The sequence below is a fragment of the Macaca thibetana genome, chromosome 15 (genome assembly GCF_024542745.1).
Source record: "Macaca thibetana thibetana isolate TM-01 chromosome 15, ASM2454274v1, whole genome shotgun sequence".
Classification (NCBI taxonomy): domain Eukaryota; kingdom Metazoa; phylum Chordata; class Mammalia; order Primates; family Cercopithecidae; genus Macaca; species Macaca thibetana.
Genome location: NC_065592.1, coordinates 100992973 through 101018563, shown reverse-complemented (window position 1 = coordinate 101018563; position 25591 = coordinate 100992973). Strand labels below are relative to the sequence as shown.

The following is a 25591-nucleotide window of genomic DNA, read 5'->3' as shown; positions in this document are numbered from 1 at the left end:
TGCCCCGTAGAAAGAAACTAGAACACAGGGTTTGGGCATCTAAGTACTTTCTGCTCTCCCTCCCTCTCTCTGTACCTCCCATCTATTATTCATTGATTTATGTATTTAATCCATTAACTAATGTTGCCATGCCAGGCCCAGAACTGGCACTGGGAGCACAGTGACGAATGGGACCAAATATCTGTCCTCAAAAAGCCTGTAATCTAGGAGCGAGCGAAGAACAGAAGACAGAAGTGGTGACAAGTAGGACAGCTGCTCTCAAGGAGGAGCAGCAAGACTGCAAGCCTGCAGGGTGGGGCAAAGGCCTCCTGACAGAGGAGGGGCTCGCCCTCCCGCTTGCAGGACACACACACACACACAGGCGCGTGCACGCGTGTGGCACAGCCCCCAGCCCCTAGCTCAGGGGCGCTGGGAAATGGAGCCAGCCTGGAATGCTCCAGCTCTCTGAGCATTGCCATCTCTGTGTGTGTGTGAGAGTGCATACACGTGTGTGTCTCTCTCTGTATTTATATGTGCATGTTTGTGCATGTGTAAGTGAGTGTGTGGGCATGTAAGAATGTGTGTAAAATGTGTGTATGTCTTGTGCAGTGTGTAGTGTGTGTGATATGTGTGTGCGGTGTGTAGTGTGTGTGCCTGTGTGTGTGGTGCGCATATGAATATAAGTATGTGTTGTGTAGTGTGTGTTCTGTGTGTAGTGTAGTGTGTGTGTGTTTCTATGGTGTGTGTGGTGTGTGTGTGGTTTTTGTTGTGTAGTGTGTGCTTCTGTAGTGTGTGTATGTGGTATGCGTGTGGGATATAGTGTGTGTGGTGTGTATGTATAGTGTAGTATTGTCTGGTGCATGAGTGTGTTGTGTGTGGTGTTGTGTGCATGTGCTTGTGTGGTGTGTGGTGTGTGTATTTGGTATGTAGTGTATATCGTGTTTGTATTGTGTTGTGTGCATGTGCTTGTGTGCTGTGTGGTGTATGTGGTATGTAGTGTATATGGTGTGTGTATTGTATTGTGTGCATGTGTTTGTGTGGTGTGTCTGTGGTATAGACTGCACATATTTGTGTTTTGTGTGTTGTGTGCTGTGTAGTCTGCATGTGTTTGTGTGTGATATGTGTATTGTGTAGTGTGTGTTGTGTAGTCTGCATATGTTTGTGTGGTGTGTGTTGTGTGTTGTGTAATCTGTACGTGTTTGTGCATTGTATGTGGTGTGTTGTGTGCATGTGTTTGTGTGTGGTGTATGGGTGTGTTGTGTAGTCTGTATATGTGGTGTGTGTTGTGTTGTCTGTGTGTGTGGTGTGTGTTGTGTCATCTGTGTGTGTTTGTGTGTGGTGTGCATTGTGCATTGTAGTGTTGTGTAGGTTGTTGGGTGGTTGTGAGGTGTGGTGTGTGCATGTGTTTGTGTGTGGTATATGTATGTGTTGTGTGTTGTGTAGTCTGTGTATGTGTAGTGTGTATTTTGTGTGTTTTGTGTAGTTTGCATGTGTTTGTATGGTGTGTGTGTTGTGTAATCTGCATGTGTTGGTGAGTTGCGTATGGTGTGTTGTGTGCATGTGTTTGCATGTGGTTTATGTGTATATGTTGTGTAGCCTGTGTGTATTTGTGTGTGGCATGTGTTGCATCATCTGTGTTTGTGTGCGGTGTGTGTGTTGTGTAGGTTGTTGAGTGGTTGTGGGGTGTGGTTTGTGCATGTGTTTGTGGTGCATGTATGTGTTGTGTGTTGTGTAGTCTGCATATGTGTGATGTGTGTTTTGTGTGTTGTGGAGTCTGCATGTGTTTGTTGTGTGTGTGCTGTGTAGTCTGTGTGTGTTTGTGTGTGTGGTGTGTGTGGTGTGCATTATGTAGTTTGAAAGTGTGTGTTGTGTGTTGTGTGCATGTGTTTGTGTGTGGTGTGTGTAAGTGTGGGTTCTGTGTTGTGTAGTGTGTGTGGGGGGGCTTTGGTGTGCATTGTGTAGTTTGTGTGTTGTGTGTTTTGTGCATGTGTTTGTGTGTGATGTATGTGAGTGTGTGTTGTGTAGTCTGTATGTGTTTGTGTGGTGTGTGTGACTGTGTGTGTGGCACGTGAACGTGTGAGTGTGTGTCTGCGTTGCAGGGGCCGGCAGTGGGAAGGGAGAGATGCTGAGGATCCCCGCCTGGCTCCTGGAGGTATCCCGGCCTTTTTGCAGGCTTCACAGCTGGTGGATGTCCTGGCCCGGGGGCATTAGACAAGCAAGGCTGCAATGATGAGGCTGGAGCGCCAGACCCCATGGAATCAGGGAGCTGGGGACCTTAGCTTCCTGAGGTGGCTGGATGAGACTCTGCTCACCCTGAGGAGTGGCACCTAGAAGGAGCAGGCGGGAAGATCCCAAGTGGACATTTTCTTTACAGCTGGTGGTTAAGGTTCCTAGACAGGCTCAGGGAACTTGTTGGATAAGCCCGATCACCTCCACTTCTGAATATATTGGATCAGTGTCCCTGCATTGATGCCGTTGCAGCGTCCTCATTTTCCAAGTGCCCATGGCCCAAGAAAAGGCCAAACAGGACCTATAGGTGTCTGAGGAGGCTGAGAAGAGAGGCTGGAGGCTGACTGCTGGTTTTGGAGACTACCCTGGGGCAGGGGGCTGAGGAGGGGCTGCGGGGAGCAGTGAGACCTCTGGAGGCTGCACAGTGGTTCACAAGCATGGTGCACATTTAAATCCAGAGGAACTTAAAGCAGCACTTTCACCACACCAGCCCAACTGAACACGAATTTCAGGCTTTGTGGTTTTGATCCCCAGGTAATTAGGTTTGTGATCAAGGTTGAAGACCAGGATCTGCCTGGTTCGTAGTGTGGTCCTGGGATCACCTGTGTCTAGACTGTCCAAGTTACTGATCTAGATCCTTAGACCTAACACAGACTTGGGGTCTGAGGCAGTGGGGTGGGCCTGGAAACCTGTAGGACAATGCAGTTAATAGGTTATTTTTAGTTACACCCCAGTCAAACCAAACATATTGGGCTCCACATAGGGCAAGGGAAATGTAAAGAAAGGATGCTTGGCTGGCAAAAAAGGCAGGTGGCCCCACTAAGCATCAAACATGTGGCAGGCATAAGCCTGAGCTCTAGGGGGGTACAGCCATGAAAAGAGCAGGTTCTGTTGTCAAAAACATGTGGGAGGCAGACAGCCTAATTAACATGTACAATAAAGTGTGCAAATGCTGCATGTGCAGTGCAGCGTGAAAATGATACATGTATGACACAGAGTATATATGCTGCGTGTGTGATACAGGATGTGAGCAAAACATGCATGCTGCAGGGTGTATCATACCCTGGGAGTAGGCGATGCATGTATAATGCAGAGTGTGAATGCTACATGTATGAGGCAGGGTGTAAATGCTGCATGTGCAATGCTGGGTGCAAATGCTTCATGCCGTTGGGCCCTGGCACTAAGGTATGTGCTGGTATCTCCCCAGTGTAGTGATGTCTCAGAACCTGAAGGATGAAACATTGGTCAGAGTTCTTGGTTGCAGACAACAAAACCCACTTTAAAAAAAAGAAAAAGCTGGATGGGTCTTAGTAAATTATATTAGGTGGCTCCCACCTAATATAATTAAGTGGAACAGAGACCCAGCCTGGTCTCTACCTAGCCAGGAATTAAGCAGCCCTAAAACCACCAGCGACATCCAGAGAGACGCTCCGGGGAAAACCTGTTGCTGCTACCTCTGGCTCTTAGCAACCTCTACACGGAAGCCTGGTCCCCACCATAGCTTCTCCCAAAGCAAACTAATGCCCCAGAAGCTGACCTCAGGGGCTCCGAGGCGGAGGAGCTGTGTGAGAGCCGCGGAGCCGGGAATGGCAGGCACAGGTTGGTTCTGGGTTTCCTGTTGCCCTTCCCTGCTGAGTTTGGTCAGTTACTTCACTCTGGTGTGACCAGGCAGCCTCTCCCTGGGGCCCCGGGGTGCCCACCGTGAGGAGGTGCTTCCTCCGCGGCCTTCACAGGGAAGGAAGGCAGAGGCGGGGAGGCCTGGCCTGGGCCGACCGCTGAGGCTGCAAGAAACGCCACCCTCTGGGCGCCCGGAGCCCTGCGCCGGGGACAGAGGCAGACTGTGGTGGGTGGACAACACCGCGCTTACTCTGGGGGATGTTTTAGAAACTGTAGATTGTTAGCTTGCTTTCTATAAACATTATATTATCCATCAACGGCAAGCATACTTGGAGGTCTATTTGTGTGCCCCGGCATAGGCAGTCAGGCAGAAACAAGCTTTGTCAAGAACACAGCAGGGGAGGCCACGGTGGGGAAAATGGCGGAGGGGAGGGCGAGAGCGGAGAAGCCCGAGAAGTCGCAGCGAGCTGGAGCCGCCAGAGGACCGGAAGAGGAAGCAGAAAAACCTGTGAAAACGAAGACCGTTTCTTCTAGTAATGGAGGGAAAGCTCCAGTCGCAGCCCTGAGAAAGGTCAGCTGAAGGAGCTGCAGACCTCCCCACGGAGTCTACAAAGATTTCCACACTGGATTTGCTGTAGGTAGTCAGAGGACAAAGAAGGCATCAGCCATGGCCATCACACTCGGGTCAGGGAGTGAACCGGGGGAAATGCTTCCAGAAGCAAAGATGAGGATGAAGAATTCTGGAAGGGATATACCAACATCAGCTGGACCAAACTCCTTCAATAAAGGAGTTTGGGTTTTGTGATAACCAGAAGTTATGGGAGCAAAATATAAAATCTCACCATGGAAATGTCGGTGAACAAGACAATTAAATGATGTGTTTTGAAATTGGGATGGGGGTGGGTGTAAAGTTAAAAGAAACACTTTCCTTTTTTAAATAATGGTAAAAGGCAGAGCGTGGTGGCTCACACCTGTAATCCCAGCACTGTGGGAGGCCGAGGTGGGCAAATCGCTTGAGGTCAGGAGTTCAAGACCAGCCTGGCCAACATGGTGAAACCCTGTCTCTACAAAAAATACAAAAATTAGCTGGGCGGGATGGCAGGTGCCTGTAATCCCAGCTACGAGGGAGGCTGAGGCAGGAGAATTAATTGAACCTGGGAGGCAGAAGTTGCAGAGAGCTGAGATCGCGCCATTGCATTCCAGCCTGGGTGACAAAGCGAGACTGTCTCAAAACAAACAAACAACAACAAAAAGAATGCTATAAGACATTTTGGGAGCAGCTTTATTTTTTTTTCTTTTCCATTTTTTTAAAAAAGATTGAGAGGGACACTAATAAATGAGAGCTTGAAATTAAAAAACAAAAAACAACACTCTTTCTAAGGCCTTGCTCCTCAAAGTACCCACAGCAGAGAGCACTGGGAGCTCCTAAGAAAGGCAGAGTCCCCAGCCCCGCCCCCCTGGACCTCCTGCACCAGAATCTGCATTTTAAGGAGACCCCACAGGAGTTTCCTGGGAACACTGAGGTAGAACAAGCTCTGAGCTGGAGCTGTTCTCAGCCTGTGTGCAGAAACACCTGGGGAGCTATTCACTCCCAGGTCCAGGGCACAGCCCAGACCAGTGGAACCAGTGTGCCTGAGGGTGTAGGGGAGGGCGGGTTGCATGGACATCTGTTAATTTTTCCCCAGGCAAGCAGGGCTGAGCATCTGCTCCAGGCTCACCCACCGGATTTAGCTCACCTGAGCCTGCATCTCCATCTACCTGCATAGTTGTGAATCATGGTCCTTGCCTGACATTCATGTCTGGACCCTGTGGATCCAGAACCTTCCACTCTACCCTCACTCTCCTGCGTGGCCTCTCCAACTCTCAACAGAACTGCATCTTGAAACCCTCCTGCATATACCACACTCGGGCCATTCCGCATCCATTAGCCAGCACCTCTGGGTGCAGGCCCGGGCAGTGTCGTCTTTCAATTCATTCATCCCACCCACATGCTGCCATCCACCTCCCCGCACATCCTCACCTGCCATCCCCCCAGGTAAGAGTCCTTTGTGCATTATTATAAACCCCCATTTCCTGTCCCTGCTACAACTTTCACCCTCCCTTCTCCTGTCACCTGTGGGGTCTTTGGCAAATATTTGAGCTTGGTTTAATCAAACTCTGTGCTTACTTCATTCCTGCCTCCAAGCAGCCCAATGCAGGTGGAGGAACTGCGGAATTCTTGCTAACCAGTCTCACGTTACACTCCCGAGTCAGCACAGCCCTGAGAGGTGACGACCTTCCCTGCTCTCTTTGTTCATCCTGCGCAGACGCAATCACTTCGCCTCTCCTTCATACTCGAATGTCCTCTGCCCTCGCCCTTCTCATCACTTGCAGCTGAGAACCTGGCTCCTTTTTCACTGGGAGAATAGGGGATAACAAAAGGGACCAGTTACAGGCTCCCACATCTTGTCCACCAACCACTGGCTGTGTCCCAGATGGCGCCTTCCTCCCTGCTGAAGTGGAGAAACTCCCAAAGCTTCCTTGGCCAGGCTCACCGTGGGCTCCTGAGCCATCTGTCACTCTTGGTCAGTGGCCTGGCTGCTGTACGTCCCCTGCTCTGAGGCATGGTCGCCGGCTCCTTTCTCCTGGCTGGATCCTGTCAGTGTTCAGCATGCGGGGGATGGCCCTCTGTCTGTCTGTGGACAGTAGATGCTGCCAAAACCCCTGCTGCTTCTCCTCCATTCTCCCTGGGACCCGCTGGGGTCAGGCTTTGGTTCCCACCATCCTACCAGACTGTCTGACCTGTCAGAGGGTTTAACACAGGTGGCCATGTCCTGCTTCTGGAAATACTCTTCATGTATGGAGTGGCCCTCCCTTACCTGCCCTGCCTTACTGCACCTCCTCCCAGACTCCTTGGCTGGATCCCTCCCTCATCTGGCTACTCAACCCGTGCAGCCCCTGCTCAGCCTCCACTTTTCTGTCCTCCACTTTCATCCCTGGGCTTTAAACCCCACCTATGTCCTGCCAAGTGCTACCTGGAGACCCCCAGCCTCAATCCTCCCTGAACTCCAGACTCTATATGTCCAATGGACATCCCAAACTGAATAGACAACAGCATATATACATGCATTCAACACACGCATATGACACAGGTATGCATGAGTGCATGCTTGTGAATTCAACATAGTCCTCTCAAATCAATATATATACCAATTTACTTAGGCCCATAAGCTTCATACATAGGTGCATACATCTGTCTATTTCAGTCCTAAAAATTTTGCTTGCTGAGTAAAGATTGTGGGAATTGTTTTGCTTATTTTATTAAAATCCAGCTGTATTTATAACTATTATTTTTTTCCTGCCCATGATTCTTTGTAGGCGTGTGGACTGATGATTATCATTTTCAAAGCAAATAAACAGAGCCTTCACTATGGGCTCTTTTGGAAGTCAAAACACTTCCCATGTTTAGTTTCCTGCTTCTCCACGCCAAAGACATGCTGAGAGAATACAGGGGGAGCTGAAGGCAAACAACATAAACTTATGTTTGAGAAGCACCTTTTACTCTATGAAATATAGTGAATGTAAACTGTAAATGGAACAAGCTTTCAGAGTCCCTGCGGGGCAAGAGTTGGGGAGGGAAGAGCTGGCTGGTCAGGGAGGATGCACTGGATAGAAAAACCGTCACATTGGCCGGGACATTCCAGGACATCAGGGAGACCACACAACAGCCCACTGCATCCTGGGGTTCTGCTTCTTACCTGAAAGTGGTGGCAACAGGGGCCCCTCGGCGCTCCTGTGACTGCAGAGGACAATTTGCTCTTTTGTTTGTTTTTTGAGACAGGGTCTCACTCTGTCACCCAGGCTGGAGTGCAGTGGCCTGATCTCTGCTCACTGCAACCACCACCTCCCGGGTTCAAGTGATTCTTCTCCCTCAGCCTCCCTAGTAGCTGGGACTACAGGAAACTGCCACCGTGCCTGGCTAATTTTTATATTTTTAGTAGAGTCGGGGTTTCACCATGTTGGACAGGCTGTTCTCAAACTCCTGACCTCAGGTGATCTGCCTGTATTGGCCTCCCAAAGTGCTGGGATTACAGGCATGAGCCACCTGGCCCAACCTGACAATTTGTGTTTACAGCTACATCTTTAACACAAACATCCAAAGAAGATTTCACTGAGCAGGATCCTGGGGATGGCTGGAAATGACAGCTGGTGGCCAGAAGCCCTGGAGGAAGCCCCCTAGTACAGGACTCTGAGCAGCCTTGAGGGCATGTGACCCAGGAAGAACAAAGATAAAACATGGCCAGACCACACCCTGGGGTGCAGCAGTAGCAGAGGACGATGGCATGGGCAGAGGTCAGCTTGCTGCAGGATTTGGGACTGAGTGCCCAGAGCAGGGGCTGGCCCTAGAGGAACCACATGCATTGGCAGGAATGTGATGCACCAGGACTCAGCTGTCCTAATCAGGGTGAAACACAAACTCTGAGGTGAGTTACAGGAAGGACATAACCATGAACCATGAGATCCAAGGTGACGGTGAAGCATTTTGGCCAGTTGAGAGGTGGGGAATCTGCCACAGGGTAGCCTGACTGTGTGAGAGCTGATAACAGCACTGTAGATGGCTCCCAGGAAGGTGCAGGTAGAATCCTGGCCCCAAACAAAACCCACCTTGGGGCAGAGGGAAGGCAGTTCAGCTCCCACACTGGATGGGATACCAGGAACTGAGGTCAAAGACTTGCTAGAATGGCCTTGATCAGGGCAGGATGTGGCCAGCTATGGTGACTAGTTGGTCATACTTCCAGGAGGGAGTTCCTCTCTGGAAAGATGGCCAGACATGAAAGCGTGGGGCAATGGGCAAGGCCAGTGTCCTGCCCCAGGACCCAGAGCTGGGACCTCAGAGAGGACAGGTCTCTGCCCAGCTGGCTGGTACAATGCCGTATTAACGTTACAAATTATAACAAAGGAATGCTCGGACTGTCTCCTGACACTATGAATACACGTCCCTTTAAAAAAAATTAAATTTGAAGGTACTTCGAAATGATAGATGAGGACAATGCAATCAGGAGAAGCAAACACCATGGGAATAAATTCCATCCGGAAACCAGGGTGGGCCTCATTTTGGACACTTTTCAATGATGACTCTTGAAGCAGCGATGTTTGGCTTTGGCATAGGGTTAAACGAAAGGTTGACATTCAGGTTAATCTGTGAATTTGTTTATGAGGTTCTCTCTCCTCCCTTTAGTGCCTGCTCTCTCTGAGATGTATTCTGCACTGGAAGGATTTCTGAGTAGCATTCTCTCCTAAAGCCCTTTGCAGAAGGTAGACTGTGAAGAGCGTTCCTCAAGGTAAAAATCCAGAACAATGAAGAAAGCTTCCTGGCTGGGTGTGGTGATGTGCGCCTGTAATCCCACCTACTTGGGAAGCTGAGGCAGGAGGGTTCCTTAATCTCAGGAATTCAAGACCAGCCTGAGCAATATAGTGAGACCTTAAAGCAGAAGGAAAGAAAGAGAAAAGAGAGAAAAGAAAGAAAGGAAAGAGAGTAAGAGAAAACAGGCTAGGCATAGTGGCTCACGTCTATAATCCCAGTGCTTTGGGAGGCCGAAGTGGGCAGATCACCTGAGGTCAGGAGTTTGAGACCAGCCTGGCCAACATGGTGAAACCCCGTCTTTAGTTAAAAAAAAACAAAAACAAAAACAAAAATTAGCCAGGCCTGGTGGAGTGCACCTGTAGTCCCAGCTACTCAGGAGGCTGAGGCAGGAGAATCACTTGAACCCGAGAGGCAGAGGTTGCAGTGAGTCAAGATCACACCACTGCACTCCAGCCTCCAACCTGGGCAACAGAGTAAGACTCTGTCTTAAAAAAAAAAAAGAAGAAGAAGAAGAAGAAGAAGAAGAAGAAAAGAAAAAGGGAAGGGGACGGGGGAGGGGAATACAAAAGAAAAGAAGCCTTCCTAAAGTCACTCAACACTTCACAGTGATTAGCAATATAGGTCCTCTAAGGACACAGAGGCTCCTGCCAGCTCTCTAAGCCGAAAGCTGGGACAGGATGCCAGGGAAGGCCTGAAAGTCTGCCCTTGCAGGCAGCACACCTGACAGAATTCAGACAGCAGAGAGTGATGGCACAAGTCACCTTGCAGGATTTGTGTGTATTACCCGAGAGAGACACGGAGTCAGCCGGGCCGAGATGGGAGGCTCTTTGCAGGTAGTACGGGGTGACTTTGTATGTTTATCCCATTACATTTAATCCGTGGGAGGGGCCCCTCACAAGATGTCCTGAGACTTTCTGCTCCCTACCCCCCACTGCTGAAGGGGAACGAGTTTTGGTCTAATTCGATCTTGCCAGCTGAAAGATCTCTGCCAGGGGTACAGTATATCACTCATATTTATGAAAGTCCTCTCCGATTTCCTCCTGTATTCCAGAAACTCATATGTATAATCCAACTTGATTTTGTAGAACATTTCTCATTATTATTACAGGGCCTTCGGCTTCTTTCCTTGTACTTTTTTTGGGTTTTTATTTTAATTTTAGGTTGATTCTGCTTTTGACTAAAGACATCAGTGCTGGCCGGGTGTGGTGGCTCACACCTGTAATCCTAGCACTTTGGGAGGCTGAGGCAGGTGTATCACCTGAGGTCAACAGTTCGAGACCAGCCTGGCCAACATGGTGAAACCTTGTCTCTACTAAAAATACAAAAATTAGTCAGGCGTGGCGGCGGGTACCTGTAATCCCAGCTACTCAGGAGGCTGAGGCGGGAGAATCACTTGAACCCAGGAGGTGAAAGTTGCATTGAGCTGAGATCGCGCCACCGTGCTCCAGCCTGGGCAACAGAGCAAAAACTCTGCCCCCGCCAAAAAGAAGACATCAGTGCCAAATGCTTTGGAGAGTCTGGTGGGGAAGCTGGACCTCTCATTTGCCTGAGTTGAAGCTGGGGCCTCCCCATCTCTGGGACTGAAGGGGACAGTATTCACCAGTCAGGCGTGACTAAGCTCAGCAGAGAAGTTCTAACATCCAGGATTGGTGGTAACTTTAAAATGTATTTTGCCCCTAGCTTTATTAAGAAATAACAGGCAAAAAAAAAAATTGTATATATTTATGGTGTACAACATGGTGTTTTGGTATGTTTATACACTGTGAAATGATCAAATCAAGCTAATGACTATATCCATCACCTCATCTGCTTATCGCATTTTTGTGGTGAGAATATTTAAGATTTAATGTCTTAGCAATTTTCAAGTATACACTACATTAATGTGAACTATAGCCACCATGCTGAATGATAAATCTTCACAATTTATTCTTCCTAACTAAAACTTTGTACCCTTTGACCAATATCTCCCCATTTTCCTTACTCCCCAGACCCTAGTACCTCCGCTCTACTCTCTACTTCTATAAGTTTAACTTTTTTAGATTCCACATGTCAGTGAAATCATGCAGTATTCGCCTTTCTGTGCCTGACTTATTTTACTTAACTTAATGCCCTCCAGGTTCATTAATGTAAAAAAGGACAAGATGTTTTTCTTTTTTGGGGCAAAATAGTATTTCATCTTACGTAGGTGCCACATTTCTTTATCCATTCATCTCGCGGTGGACACTTCAGCTGATTCCTTATCTTGCCTGTTGTGAATGAAGCTGCAATGAAGATGAAAGAACAGATATGTCTTTGAGGTGCTGATTTCATGTCCTTTGAATATACACTCAGAATTGGAATTGCTGAATCGTATGGCAGTTCTAGCTTTAATTTTTTGAGGAACTTCCAGACTATTTTCCATACTGGTTGCACTGATTTACATTCCCATTGAGAGTATTCAAGGGCTTACTATTCTCCACATCCCAAGGATCACTTGTTATCTTGACCTTGTCTGCTTCATCGTAGCCATCTAATTGGTGTGAGGTATCTATCTTGTCTGCTTGATCACAGCCATTCTAATAGGTGTGAGGTGATACCTCTTTGTGCTTTTGGAGTCATATCCAAAAACTCATTGCCACCCAGATGTAAAGAAGCTTTTTCCCTGTAGTTTCTTCTAGTAGTTTTATGGTTTCAGGTCTTGTGTTTAAATCTCTGTATTAGTCTGTTCTCACACTGCTATAAAGATACTATCAGAGACTGAGTAATTTATGAAGAAAAGAGGTTTAATTGACTCACAGTTCCCCATGGCTGAGGAGGCCTCAGGAAACTTACAGTCGTGGCAAAAGGCGAAGGGGAAGCAAGGCACATCTTACATGATGGCAGGAAAGGGAGAGAGAGTGAGCAAAAGGCACACTTTAAAACCATCAGTTCTTGTGAGAACTCCCTCACTATCATCAGAACAGCATGGGGGAAACAGCCCCCATGATCCAATCACCTCCCACAGAGTCTCTCCCTCAACACATAGGGATTACAATTTGAGATGATATTTAGGTGGGGAAACACAGAGCCAAGCCATATCAGTCTTTAATCCATTTTCAGTTGATTTTGCACATGTTGTGAGATAAGGGTCCAATTTCATCTCTCTGCATGTGAATATCCAGTTGTCCCAACACCATTTATAGAAGAGACTATTCCTTCCCACTGTGTGTTCTTGGCACCTTTGTTGAATACAATCAACTATCAATGTGTGGGTTTATCTCTGGGCTCTGTATTCTGTTTCATTGGTCTGTGTGTCTGTCTTTAGGTCAGTACCATGCTGCTTTGATTATGAGAGTGTAGAGGAGACAAAACTTTACTTTTTCCCATTTAGGATTTTATTTTTGGCTAGGTCTAAGAATTAAATTGACACAAGACAGATTAACAGGAGAAAAGCATACAAGTATATGAGGAAACTTCATAAGGAAATGAAGACTGAAAGAAGCAGTTAGAGTCAAACACTTATATACTGAATTAGACAAAGGTGTGGTAAACTGAGTCAATTGGGTAGAGAAGTGACTAGGAAGATAAGGGTTAGTTTAACAAGATTTGTTTGTACAGAATTCCTCAGCTTCAACTTCCTGTCCTAGATGAGAAGAATTTTACTTTCCTTGTGGTATAGGGAGGACATTTTTCTACAGAAATTCTGTCTCCTGCCTTTCAGAAACAGAATGAAGGTCAGAATGATTTTCTTGTACCTGCTGTGTTAAAAAGTGCCTTTGATTCTTCATGGTCAACAGGCCAGAGCAGCATATTTTGGGGTGGCATATTCTTTACTCCTTCAGCAGCTTTACAGTGTATTTTAAAACCAGGTAGTATGATGCCTACAGCTTCATTCTTTTTGCGCCAGATTGCCTTGGCTATTTGAAGTGTTTTATAGTTCCATATAGGTTTTATGATTTTTTTTTTATTTCTGTGAAAAAAATGTTACTGGAATTTTGATAGGGATTGCACTGAATCTCTTGTAAGATCAGGAACAAGACAAGGATGCTCATTCTTATCACTTCTATTCAATATAGTACTGGTAGTCCTAGCCAGAGCAATTAGGCAAGGAAAAAGGCATCCAAACTAGAAACATAAAGAAGTAAAATTGTCTTTGTTTACAGATGACATGATCTTACATATAGAAAACCATAAGGTTGCCACTTAAAAGCTGTGAATTAATAAGTTGCAGGATAAAAAAATCAACCTTCAAATATCAGTAGCATTTCTTATATGCTAACAACAAGTTACTCAAAAAAGAAATCAAGAAAACAATCCCATTTACAATAGCAACAAAAAAATACTTTGGAATGAATTTAACCAAGGAGGTGAAAGATCTGTAACTAAAAACTATAAAACGTTGATGAAAGAAATTGAAGAAGACACACATAAATTGGAAGATATCTGTCTTAATGAATTGGAAGAATTAATATTGCTAAATGAGTTTTATAGCACTAATTACAAGGCAGCAATCTCAAATATGGTTGTTACAAGATTAACCATCTCTGGGAGGTAAAACAATTGTGTTTCTAAAACTATACCTTTGAGATTTTAACTGCCCCTCTTCTGCTTCTGAGAAAGTGAGGTCTGTGGGGACCACCAGGGACCTCCAGGGATCCATTGTCCTGGACGCTGTCCTGGAGGTTCTATCTCAGCCCATTTTGCAGCCATGCTGAATACTTGGAATGTTACAGTGTAGTTGGGAGCTGAGGGGCTCTGGTCTTTACCAGGCTCAGGTGTTAGGGAGCCGATGAAACTAGGCTTAGGTTTGAGTTTCAAATCACCAGAGGAAAAAGGAAAAGTACAAAGAGGAAAATAGTGACTATGGCAACAAGGATGGCAGATAGAAATAAAAGTAACCAGGAGCGACAGTGTTTATATCTGTGCATGCGCATGTCTGTGTGACATGTGGGGTGGTGTGCCTGGGCAGGTGCCTTTTCCCCAAGTCATATCAAGTCAGAACTGGAGCTCTGAGACCAGCAGTCCTCCCCTCCCCACCTCCCTCTTCCACACCTTGCCTCACTCCTGCAGGACAACAGCCTGCCTCAGCAGAGACATTGTTTTAAGCCATTGATTCCCAAGCGAGGTAGGTATTTTTTCACAAGCAAAGGGAGATTAAAGTATATTACTGCTCATGACATGGAATCATGCGCCTGTAGAGCTAGAAGTCACCCTCAGTATATTCTGCCTTTTCACTTGATTCCAGCAGGAAGATCCATTTATTCCATAACCATTTATTAATGGTTATGTAAAGTATGGAAAGTAAAATTCATCTCATCTAAACCATTCCACCAGTCCCTACGTAAGGCCGGTGAGGTGGTTTACAGGCTATCAGGGAGGAACAGACAAAATGGCAACCATATAAAAAATGGAATTAACAAGAGCACATCCAGGTGAGGGAGGCTGATGAAAGCACTTGAGAGGTACTGAGCCTTGAGCTGGTGCTGCGTCCATTCTACTTACCCTGCCAGCTTGTGAATGCTGTGAGGAACAGATCATCATGGCATGAGGACAGTGTCTGGGTGGCACCTTAGCTGGGAGATCAAAGAAGACATGTCTGAGAATGTGCTCACCTATGATTAATGGATTGGCTAGGAGGTTGAGCCATGCAAAGATGAGGGATGACCAAATGGTTCAGGGAGAAAGAACAGCCAGTGCAAAGGTCCTGAGGTAGCAACCAGCCTGGCATATTGGGGAAGAGTGAGAAAATCAGTCTGCCTAGAGCATGTGAAGCCAGGGTGAGAAGGGCTCAAGCCAAGGTCAGGATCAGATCCTACATGCTTTGTATTGGCTTCCTAGGGCGGCTGTAACAAATGACCACAAACTTAGTGACTAAAACAATATACATGTATTACCTTACAGTTCTGTAGATCAAACGTCTGACACAGACTTCACTGGACTAAGACCAAGGTGTCTGCAGGGCTGATTCGTTTCTGGAGGCTCTAGGGCAGCATTTGTTTCCTTGCTTTCCCCAGTTTCTGGAGGACTCCTGCATTCTGGGGCTTATGGCCTCTTCCTCCATCCTCCAACTCCAAACCAGTGATGTCTGTGTCAGCCCAATCCTTTCTCAGGCTGCCATCTCTTCTGTTCTCCCTTCCCTTTCAATGACTCTGTGAGGACCCAGGGCCCACATGGATAATCTGGGATGAGGTCCCACGTGGATAATCCAGGATGATCGTCCTTTTTCAAAGTCAGCTGATGAGTGACCTTAATTCCATCTGCAACCTTTGCTATGTAAGATAGCATCTTCATGGCTTCTGGGAGTTAGGATGTGGACATCTTTGAGGAGCCATTATTTTGTCATTGTTAGCCCAATAAGCAGAGTAGGTTTTAATCCTGCATGTGGCAGGATGCCATTGGAGGGATTTACGTTGGGAAGTATTCCGTTTAGGGAATCCTCAGGATGTTCCTAGGGCCTACCATGGCCTCTCTCATGGGAGCAGCTCCCTGGCTGCCAGCCCTCCCTAGGGCTCATCCCAAGCCACAGCTGCCCCCAAAGTGTCCCTTGACATGGGGAAGAAGAGTTGAGTGGCTACTGTCTGCCATCCAGCTGCGCCTGGCCAAGGCCTCTCCCTGATTCAGCCTCACCTGCATTCCAGACATATCTGAGTTATTCGTTCAGCAAAAGAGTGATGTAGTGAAATGTCCACCTTTTGGAGATTTTTAAATAAGAAGAAAAACCAAAATACCTTAGAATTGATTTGGAGTTAGGCCCCCTTCATGTCGCAAGAGAGAAACAGATAGTTTTGAAACTCCCATCTTTTTTTCCGGTAACCCTGCCTCACTTGCTTTCCCACTCATTTAAAAAGTCATCTTCAGTGTCATCCCTAAGTTATTTAATCATTCATGTTAAGTGATCTACTTGCTGTGGTCAATATTCTTACATAATATAAACTTTAAGAAGGAAGTAGAGCTGCCATCCTATTTAACTGTTTATATAGGCTAGCATAGAAAGTGCCAGGAAATGACTCTAATCATAGTAAACTGTGTAAATTAGCACAAGTTAGTAAAACTGGTGAAATTAGAAAATCTTTGTTTCAGGGATGAACTTCATGAAAGCCTGAAAATTAGCTCTTTAGCAGCTTGCATTCTGGCTACCTACAAAACTGTCAGATTCTGCAGAAGTGATTACAGCACTTGATAGCAACCCTGGCCCAGGAAGAGTGAGGGGAAGCAGGGCTCTTCCCAAGGTGGCCAGGGGTGTGAGATGGAGTTTTGACCCTAGTGCATATCTCTTCACTGTTTTCAGGAGTGGAAGATAAGCTTGCTGGTTTGGGCACAGCTGAAAACACTGACTAATATGTATTCTTTTTTCTTTGTCTGTTTAGACAGAGTCTCGCTTTGTCACCCAGGCTGGAGTGCAGTGGCGTGATCTCAGCTCACTGCAACCTCCATCTCCTGGGTTCAAGGGGTTCTCATGCCTCAGCCTCCCAAGTAGCTGGGATTACAGGTGCCCGCCACCACACGCGGCTCATTTTTGTAATTTTAGTAGAGGTGGGGTTTCATCATTTTGGTCAGGCTGGTCTCGAACTCCTGACCTCAGGTGATCTGCCCACCTCAGCCTCCCAAAGTGCTGGGATTACAGTCGTGACCCCCACATGTGGCCTAATGTGTATTTCTTGAGCATTGTAATAGACTGGTCTCTCAGGAGACAAGTTTGTTCTGATCATGTGCCAGGTGGCAGATCAGTGGAGCAACTACGGACAGGACTCCCCGCAGACACCAGCAGCGGGTGGGCCACCCTGCAGGGCTCACAGTGTCAGACAGTCACGATGCCTCATGGATGGTGCAAAAGGTGAGAGGTTTGGGGCTGTGATTTTGGATTCTCACTTTTCCCTGGCAACAACGCTCATAGTAAGCCCTCCCAGGGCCTTTGTTTTGTGTTGTCACAATGGAAACAAATAGGAATTACTGTTTGTTAAACTGGAAGAGGAGGTCTCACCTAGCTGACTGCAAGGATGAGTGATAAAATGTCTTTACTCTTCTCCTGGTACCTTCCTATGTCTGCAGCGCTGATAGTTTAATATGCATTTCTCTTGTTCTGCTCTTTAGCATGACTGACAGTTTGTTGCTGATTTACATTTTTGTTTTGTTTTGTTTTGCTTTTGATACATGTTTTTCTGGTTTTAAATGGATTTCTTTTCCTTTTTATTTATTTGTTGATCTAATTTTGTCACGTGAACATGTTATGTTGGTCTTGTGTATTTGTCCTCCACTATTTCCTTCCTTTTTAATCTTTTACTGCATTTCAGGCATTTCACTCTCACACCTTTGATTAGCTAAACAATTGCTAATTCACAAACTAAGTAAAGAAGTGCTCAAAAATGCACATGATTTTTATACAGCCTTATTCATCTTGTGTTCAAAATAGTGATACATGTTTAATAATACCTATAGAAATGAAAAGTTGAACTTCCAAAATAGCAAGCAAGTAAATTCCCAGAAGCTAAAGTCCACACTGGTGAGTTTTCAGTGCAGCTTTTGTGGCACTGTCTCCTGATGTGTGGGACAGCAGGCTTTGCCAGGAGTCCACAGCCAGGAGGCACCTCATTTCCCCACCAACCTCTACAAGCCTGAAAGCCAAGAAGCAAGGTTCTGCTAGAACCATGCTGCCTACAATGTTCTCATTGGTAGGACAAACCTTCAAGGGCTTTGAGGGTAGACACGAGGATGGCTTGGCTGTGGTTGGCTCTGGAAAACGTTTTAAGCAATTTATAACTTTATACATCCATATCATGTGATCTGCAGGGAAGTTTTCTCAAAAAAGGTCAGTTTTTTTCAAGTCTCTTTGCCTGTATTCACTGCCGTTGACATCTGTGGTTGAACCTAAAGACAGAGGGAGGGGTAGCTGGGTGGATGGCAGGTGCGTGTGCAGAGACACCCGTGGGAAGGTGACCAGAGTAAAATCTGGATGATAGGATCTTGGGGTTGAGTCTGTTGGTGCTCACTGTAGAATTATTTTGGCTTTTCTGTATGTTTGAAAACACAATAAAATGTTACAGCTGTGGGGGAAGACAGAGGTAGATGGAGTGATGGCTCAAGATCTTTAGAATTCTTGTGATTTTTATTTCCTGCTAGTGACTTCTGTGCAAAGAGCAGCAGAGTTCAGCTAGAGCAGGGTTCCCCAACCCCTGGGCCACAAACTGGTACTGATCCATGGCCTGTTAGGAACTGGGCTGTATAGCAGGAGGTGAGCAGTGGGTGAGGGAGCATTACCGCCAGAGCTTCACCTCCTTCACCTCAGCAGCAGCATTAGATTCTCACAGGATGATGAACCCTATTATGAACTGCGCATGCGAGGGATCTAGGTTGTGAGCTTCCTCTGAGAATCTAATGCCTGATGACCTGAGGGGGAGCAGTTTCATCCAGAAAGCAAATCCCCCCCACCCCATGCACCCTCTGTGGAAAAACTGTCTTCCACAAAATTGGTCCCTGGTGCCAAAAAAGTTGGGGACACTGAGCTAGAGAACACTTGCTGCTCTGGCCAGGGCTGGCTGCTTTCTCAGGCTGGCAGCTGTGGGGTTGAGTCTTTGCAGTCGACCCCCAGGCTCTTGGGCAGGGATCAAGCTCTTTTCCTTTTTGTCTTCCTATCTGTCTGGATCAATGCTGAGCACAGAGGGCATTTTCAAATACTATTTTTGAGTGCACTGGCTAATTGACTCTTGCATGGATACATTTCTCATATTGTTGGCAAACCACAAGGGGCAGTGAAAACGGAGTAACTGATACGTTTCTCGGTTATAGGTATTTTTTGAGGCTTAGCAGGTGTCAGGGTCTGGGAACACAAAGCTTAATGACAAGAACACTGCTTTTAAGGAGTTTAGAGAGAACAGTGATCATTGCAGTGTGATGTGATGCTGTGGCGTAGAAGTGTGCTCAGGGGGCTTCCAGCTCACATTTGTCGGGTAGGTCAGCTGTGGCTGCTGTCGACCGCTCCCGGCCTTTACCCCTTTGGCCTCTCCAGTGGCCTCCTCCAAATAGCCCCTGAATGGGCCCAGCCTCTAACCTCAGGGCATCTCTGGGCCCCAGAAGGGCTGGGGAGTCAATGCCCAGGATGAGCTTTTATCAAAGAGGAACTGACAGTGACAACCATCTCCCTTGCTCCTTGAGAGGCTAGTACTGAAGGTGACCTACGGGGGTCCTCAGCAGGACCTCCACATGTCCACAGCACCTCATCAACACACCCTTCCCTGGTTCTCCTCCCTTCCCTGGTTCACTTCCTCTCTCCCCTGGAAGTGCTTCCTAGAATCATCTTCCAAATAAACCACTGCAACAAAACTTTGTCTCAGTGTCTGCGTTTGGAAAAACCCAAGCTAAGACACAAGCCTTCAGAGCCTAGAACAGGGAAGTGTCGCTTGTGGTGGGCTAGAGCTTCTATAAACATGGAGACGGGGGAACGGCAGCATGTTTGGGAAATCTTTTTAATTGAATTAAGAAAACACCCAGATTTAAACAATCATCTAGAGTGGAGTTCTCTCTCCGTGGCACTATTGACATTTTGGGCTGGAGAATTCTCTCCTGTGGGGCTGTCCTAGGTGTGGCAGGAGGTTGAGCAGCATCCCTGGCCTGGACCCTTTAGTTGCCAGTAGAGGCATCTCCTCCCAGTTGTGACAAACAAAAACGTCTCCAGAGGTTTCCATGTGACCCCAGGGGGCAAAAGTCACCTCCAGTTGTACTGATGTAGAGCTTCTGGAGGAGTTTCAAAGTACATCATCCTTCCCAAACATCCCTGAAGTGTGGGGTGCTCGTGCGAGGTAATGGCATATTTCCTTCTTTTCTCGGGCTTAATTAGAGTTGAGTAGGGTGAACCCTGATCCCATATGACCAGTGTCCTTATGAGAAGAGGAGATACATAGAGAAAGAAGGCATGTGACAATGCGGGGACTGATGGGAGCGAGGCGCCTCCAAGCCAAGGGTTGCTGGCAGCACCAGGGGTGGAGGAGAGAGGCATGGAACAGATTCCACTCTGAGCCTCCAGGAGGAACCAACATTGCTGACTCCTTGATTTTGGACTTTTGGCTTCCTGAGCCATGAGAATAGAGTCCTGTTGTTTTAGACCCCTGATCTGTGGTCATTTGTTACAGCAGCTCCAGATCACGAGCCCACCTGCCTTGCAGCATTCTCTCCTTTGGACTTCTTCTGAGAGCCTTGTCTTCCTGTGTGTGGTTGAGGAAGCTGAATCACCAGAATATGTGGCGTGCTACCTGACAGCCTGAAAGTAATGCCACATTTCTTTTGAGAGCCTTGTCTTCCTGTGTGTGGTTGAGGAAGCTGAATCACCAGAATACGTGGTGTGCTACCTGACAGCCTGAAAGTAATGCCACATTTCTTTCTTTGCTTGGATTTAATTAGAGTTGGCTTGAGGCACTACTGGCCAAACTTGGCAGGAAGCCGTCATCACTAACTTTGAGGGGCTATGGTCCCTTCCTATGGAGGATGCTTTTACCTCAAGAGTATCTCTTTTGCAGTCCTGAAGATGTGTCTACCAGGCTTTTGTTCATCGGGAAAAGCCCTCTCAACTCAGCCAGGTTGCCGCTGTTGTGGCTGCTTCCTAGGGACCACAGGATCTGGCTCTCCATGGCTGGTACCTGCAGGAGCTGGAGTCTCCCATGCAGCCAGCTCTCTGCCCTGGTGGAGATGGACCAGGGGAACTCTCCCTCCCCACTCAGAGCTCAACTCCTCAGATGACAGCCCTGGGACCCAGCTTCCCTGGCAAGGCCCCTGAGGGTTGTGCACCACCCAGGCTTTAATTCCTGTCTTCCAGGGAGCCAGAATCTTGTCTCCAAAAATTCAACTCTATGACCACTTTCACTTTCAAACTCTCTAACACAGAAGGTCCATCGTTCAACTTTCTGGGCAGAGTTTAGTTCTCAGATGAGTTTAGTAGATGCTCTAAGCACAAGGCCCAGTGTCCATTTTCCCTAAGCACAAAGGCCAATCCCTGTGCCTGGCAGAAAGGAGGGCCAGACCTGGAACTTCCCCCCTCTGGGGAAATTGCTCTCCTTGCTTCCTAAGGAGTCCATGCCACAAAGGCAGCATCCTTAATGCAACACAAGCCTGTTTCCTGTTCCGACAGAGGCCAGAAATCCCACGACGTCAGAATGGGACATCGCGAGGCAGGGCTCACATCCCTCATTCCCTCTGATGCCTAGCAGATGACAGACTGTGGGTCCCTAATGTTGTGGTGAAGCTGAACACTGAGCGACACAATTTGGTCCCACTGTTCCCGACTCACCAGATGAACATGGTTAGTTATGAGTATGGAATTGGGTGGTGTATCTACCCTCAAGGGCTGCTCTTGTGTGGCCCCCACCACACTGTCCAGGGCACCTCTGTCCTCTGCCGGCAGGTCCCTGTCTCCCAATGCCCACTGATCCCACTGACTCAGGACTGTGGGCTTACAGGGCATCCCTTAGAAAGTCCGGGTAAGGTGAGAGCTGCCCTGAGCAGAGTGGCTGGTGCATTGAAGGGACGTGTGCAGCAGCCTGGTGCAGAGTGGCGGGGAACTGTGGGCACCAGACCCGCAAAGAGGAGGCTGAATAGGACTGGGTCGCAACTTCAGTCTGCTTGATGTGGATGGGGTGCTGTTAAATGCAGGTTCTCAGGCTCTGGCTCCCTAACTTTGCATTTGGTGGTCTTAGGAGTAGCTTTTTATTTGTGTTTTACATTAATATTCCCAGGTGGTGTATGCACAGTGCCCTGAGAAGCAAGAGCTTCTTACGTTTTTTTGTGGGGACAAAGGAGTGGATGCTTAATTGTTCAACCTCACCCTGGTGGGAGAGCTGAGGGATTCTTTTGCACTCCATGCCCACTCCATCCTGGTGTGGTGGTAAAGACAGTGGGAAATGAGAAGGAGCTTGCTTGGGTCTTCCTGCTCTTTTCTATTAAAGGCTGGCACTAACAACCCGATCTTTTCTTGGGTGCCCCTGTTTTGGGTTCTGGGTACTATCAAGCCGATGCTCTGGTCTTCCAATGGCCTGTGGTAGTTCACCCAACCCCCAATCTATGAGGATCATGGGTCCTTAAAAATCTATCCTGATAGGACAATGGCTCTCAAAGTGTGGTCCCAGGATCAGCAGGGACAGCATCAGCTACGAGTTGCAAATTCTTGGATCCCACCCTAGATCTGCTGAGTCAGGGCCTCTGGGGTAGGGCATTTTTTAAAGTCCTCCAGGGGATTCGGCTGTATGGGAACCATTTCAGTAAAGAATAATATGTTTTGCACCAATACAGACCAGCTGAGGGAAAATTCAGCTCATGTTCGCCAACACCAGAATTGGTGGCCTTGTTCCACCATCATTTTGATACCCATTTTCCAGGGAAACCAGAAGGCATCCCATCTGTCTGTCTTTTTCCAAGTTGTCTTGTCTGCTGCCAGAAACTTTCTCTGACTTCCTTCTCCAAGGCTGGGTGATGAATGCCTCATCTCAGCTCCCTTGGCCTCCTTCTCTCACTAGCAGACCCCAGAGAGCAAGCCCCATGCATCGTACATAGCACAGACCAGGGAGCAAGGGGATGACCTTCCCATGATGGTCTTCACGATGACCATGAAGTTGGCCAGACATCACTGCCGGCAAAACATTGCTTGACTTCCACGCCTAGAAAGGTGCTGAGTATTACTCAGGGTCCTCTAGAGGAGCAGAACCAATAGGATGCGTGTGTGTGTGTGTGTGTGTGTGTGTGTGTGTGCAGACAGAGATACTGATTTATTTTAAGGAACTGGCTCATGCGATCGTGAAGCCTGACAAGACCAAAATCTGCAGGGCAGGCCAGCAGGTTGGAGACCAAGGAAGAGCGGAAGACTTGATGCTGCAGCTGGAGTCCAAAGGCAAAGGCAGTCTGGAGGCAGAATTCCCTCCTCCTCGGGAGAGGTCAGTTTTTCACCTAAGCCTTCACCTGACTGCATGAGATCCACCCATGTTACAGAAGGGAACCTGCTTCACTCAAAGTCTACTGATTGAAATGTTAATCAACTCTTAAAAATACAGCAGGTGTTTCACCAAATATGTGGGCACCATAGTCTAGTCAAGCCACCACATAAACTTAACCATCACATCAGTGACACCATGAGAGCAACACAGCTGTGCAGCTATCTGGAGAAGTGTTAGGTGGCAGACATTGTTAAACTGCGTTGGATGCATGTATCTGCTCAAGGACATGCACGTGTACACACACATAAGTACATGCATTCACAATCACATGTGCACATGCACATATACACACACATGCACACACACAAAATGTGTGGATCACAGCATGTGGCAATGGCCACCCAAGAGTGCCCGTGAAGTGAAATCACTAAACTGAGGTCTTGATTTGACCATCCTCCAAACACATATTTTTCTATGTAACACAAAGCAGGTCAAAAGCCATTCTGCATCTGCCCAGAGCTCATCACCCAGAGGCCAGGTCTGTAACTCACAACCCAAGGACGTTTACTGGTTTCTGTTTGAGCCTCCTCTCTAAGAAACTAACCCTTAATGCATAAGGAATGAAATTCTCACTATCTGCAGCTAATCAAGCCATGTTTGCCATTCCTAGCTAGTATGACTCATTAATTTTCTGCCATGGTGTTTACCTTACAAAAAGTATTCTACGTAATCCATCCCTGCCGTGAAGAGTTTAAATGCAGTATTTTGACCTCTAGTGGACAGTGACGTATTTTTACCACAATCCTTTTCTCTCCATTCTTAAAAACAATGGGGATAAAAATCGAAGTGATCAAAGAGCTACTCCTTAAACAGTCTGACTCACACTGGACGATCTCACTGGTGTGTCCTTCTTGCAGGCAAAGTAATAGAAGAGTCTTCATTTTCCTGGGCTTTAAATTCATGATGTTTTCAATAATTTTAAACTTATGGCAGTGAGCACATTTAAGTGAAAGTTTTTGAAACTGTTTTTGTCTCGTTTGCCTTTGTCTGCGATGTGTTTATATAGGACTGTTTCACAACTGTGCTATTGTGAAAGACATAAACAATGAAGACGTGTGAACAAGCTCTCATGGCCCAGTGGATTATAGCTGTGCATGAAGTAGTGAGTGGAGGAGGGGATCAGCCCAGCCCTAAGCAGGGGCTGCAGGGAGCCCTGAGGACTTTGCTGGAAAACCTGAGCCTCTCTGGGAACAGGGCACATCTGTTGAGCAGAGTCAGGTCATGGAGCGGCTCTGGCTGGGGAGGAAGGGGCAGCTCCAGCTGCTAAGCTTGGCTGAGAAGATGCCACTGGCCATTCTAGGGCAAGTCTGCCAGATGCTTCTGTGAGCAAATGCCTTTGCTCTCGGTTGCTTTCATCAAAGTTTCAAAGAGATCTGTGACCCTCTTCATTTGGGTGTTTTGCTGGAGTGTGATGAAGATGTGACTGCAGGGCCTTGTGGTGGAGGCCGGAGTGTGGAAACAGCCCCACTGGGTGTGGATGACGCATGAAGATTCTCAGTTGCCAGTTGAGCCACCAGGTTGGTGGCTGGAAGCTTCTTCAGAACTGGGCAAGCACAGTAATGAGATTGATTCCCAGCTTTTATGGGCCTAATGAGCTGGCACTAATTTGGATATGCCACTTCACACTCAAGTTTGCATATCTATAAAATCGAAAGGAGGCAAAGTAATCCCTTAATAGTAGGCATTTTACCATGGGCACACTCGAGTGCACAGAGTGCCAAAATGTTGGCCAGGCACGTTTGGAATATGAAGTTTGAACTAGATTTCTCTTGGGGAATTCATACACACATTATAAAATACATGGTGTATTTATATGAGCACTGGGAAAAGAAGTGACAAGCGATTTGTGGAGTGTAGGTGAAGCCACTGAAGAAATCCAGTCTGCATTCGGCTCTGTACTTGGCAACGTTTCTGGAAGGACTAGCAGCAAACGCTTCTATTCTGGGAACAGTCTCTCCCACCTTTGCACTTTCCCTATCAGGCGGGTGTGGGCCTTGGTGATTAACTGAGTCTCAAAATAAAATGTGCCTGTGTCTCCAGGGTCAGATTCCAGATGCTGAACAACAACCGGCCAACAAGGGGAGGACTGCAAAAAAAAAGCCCCTCAGGAAGTGATGCTCTATCTTGGTTGAGGAGTTGGCACGTTTCCAGAAGGGATGTCTCCCAGCTGTCAGGCCGTCAGGACCCTCAGCGTTCTGCACGCAGCTCCACTGCAGAACACACACACTCAGAACAGCATCAACACTGTGTCAGCACCCCATTACAACTTCTCTTGTTTTCCTTTCCAGAAACTCAAGAATTTTTCTCTGGCAAACTTCATTTTATGGATATGCTAATATTCTTCATCTAATTCAATTTTCCCGCACCCAAGCCTTCACCCATAAGAGACAGTATCACAGCCTGAGAGAGGAGGCTGGCTCTGTAGGAATGGCTTTGAGAGCATTCGAATCTTCTGATGAATTGAGACTGGCAGGCATTAGCCAAAGTCAGAGGA

At 47.3% G+C, this 25591-nt stretch overlaps 1 protein-coding gene and 1 pseudogene across 1 annotated transcript in view; one reads left to right on the top strand and one right to left on the bottom strand.

Moving 5' to 3' along the window:
• The window catches only part of CKS2 (CDC28 protein kinase regulatory subunit 2), a 974690-nt gene that overhangs the window by 343592 nt on the left and 605507 nt on the right, over positions 1-25591 (bottom strand). The gene's annotated exons all lie outside the window — the stretch shown is intronic.
• Positions 4244-4611, top strand: LOC126937669 (PEST proteolytic signal-containing nuclear protein-like; annotated as a pseudogene).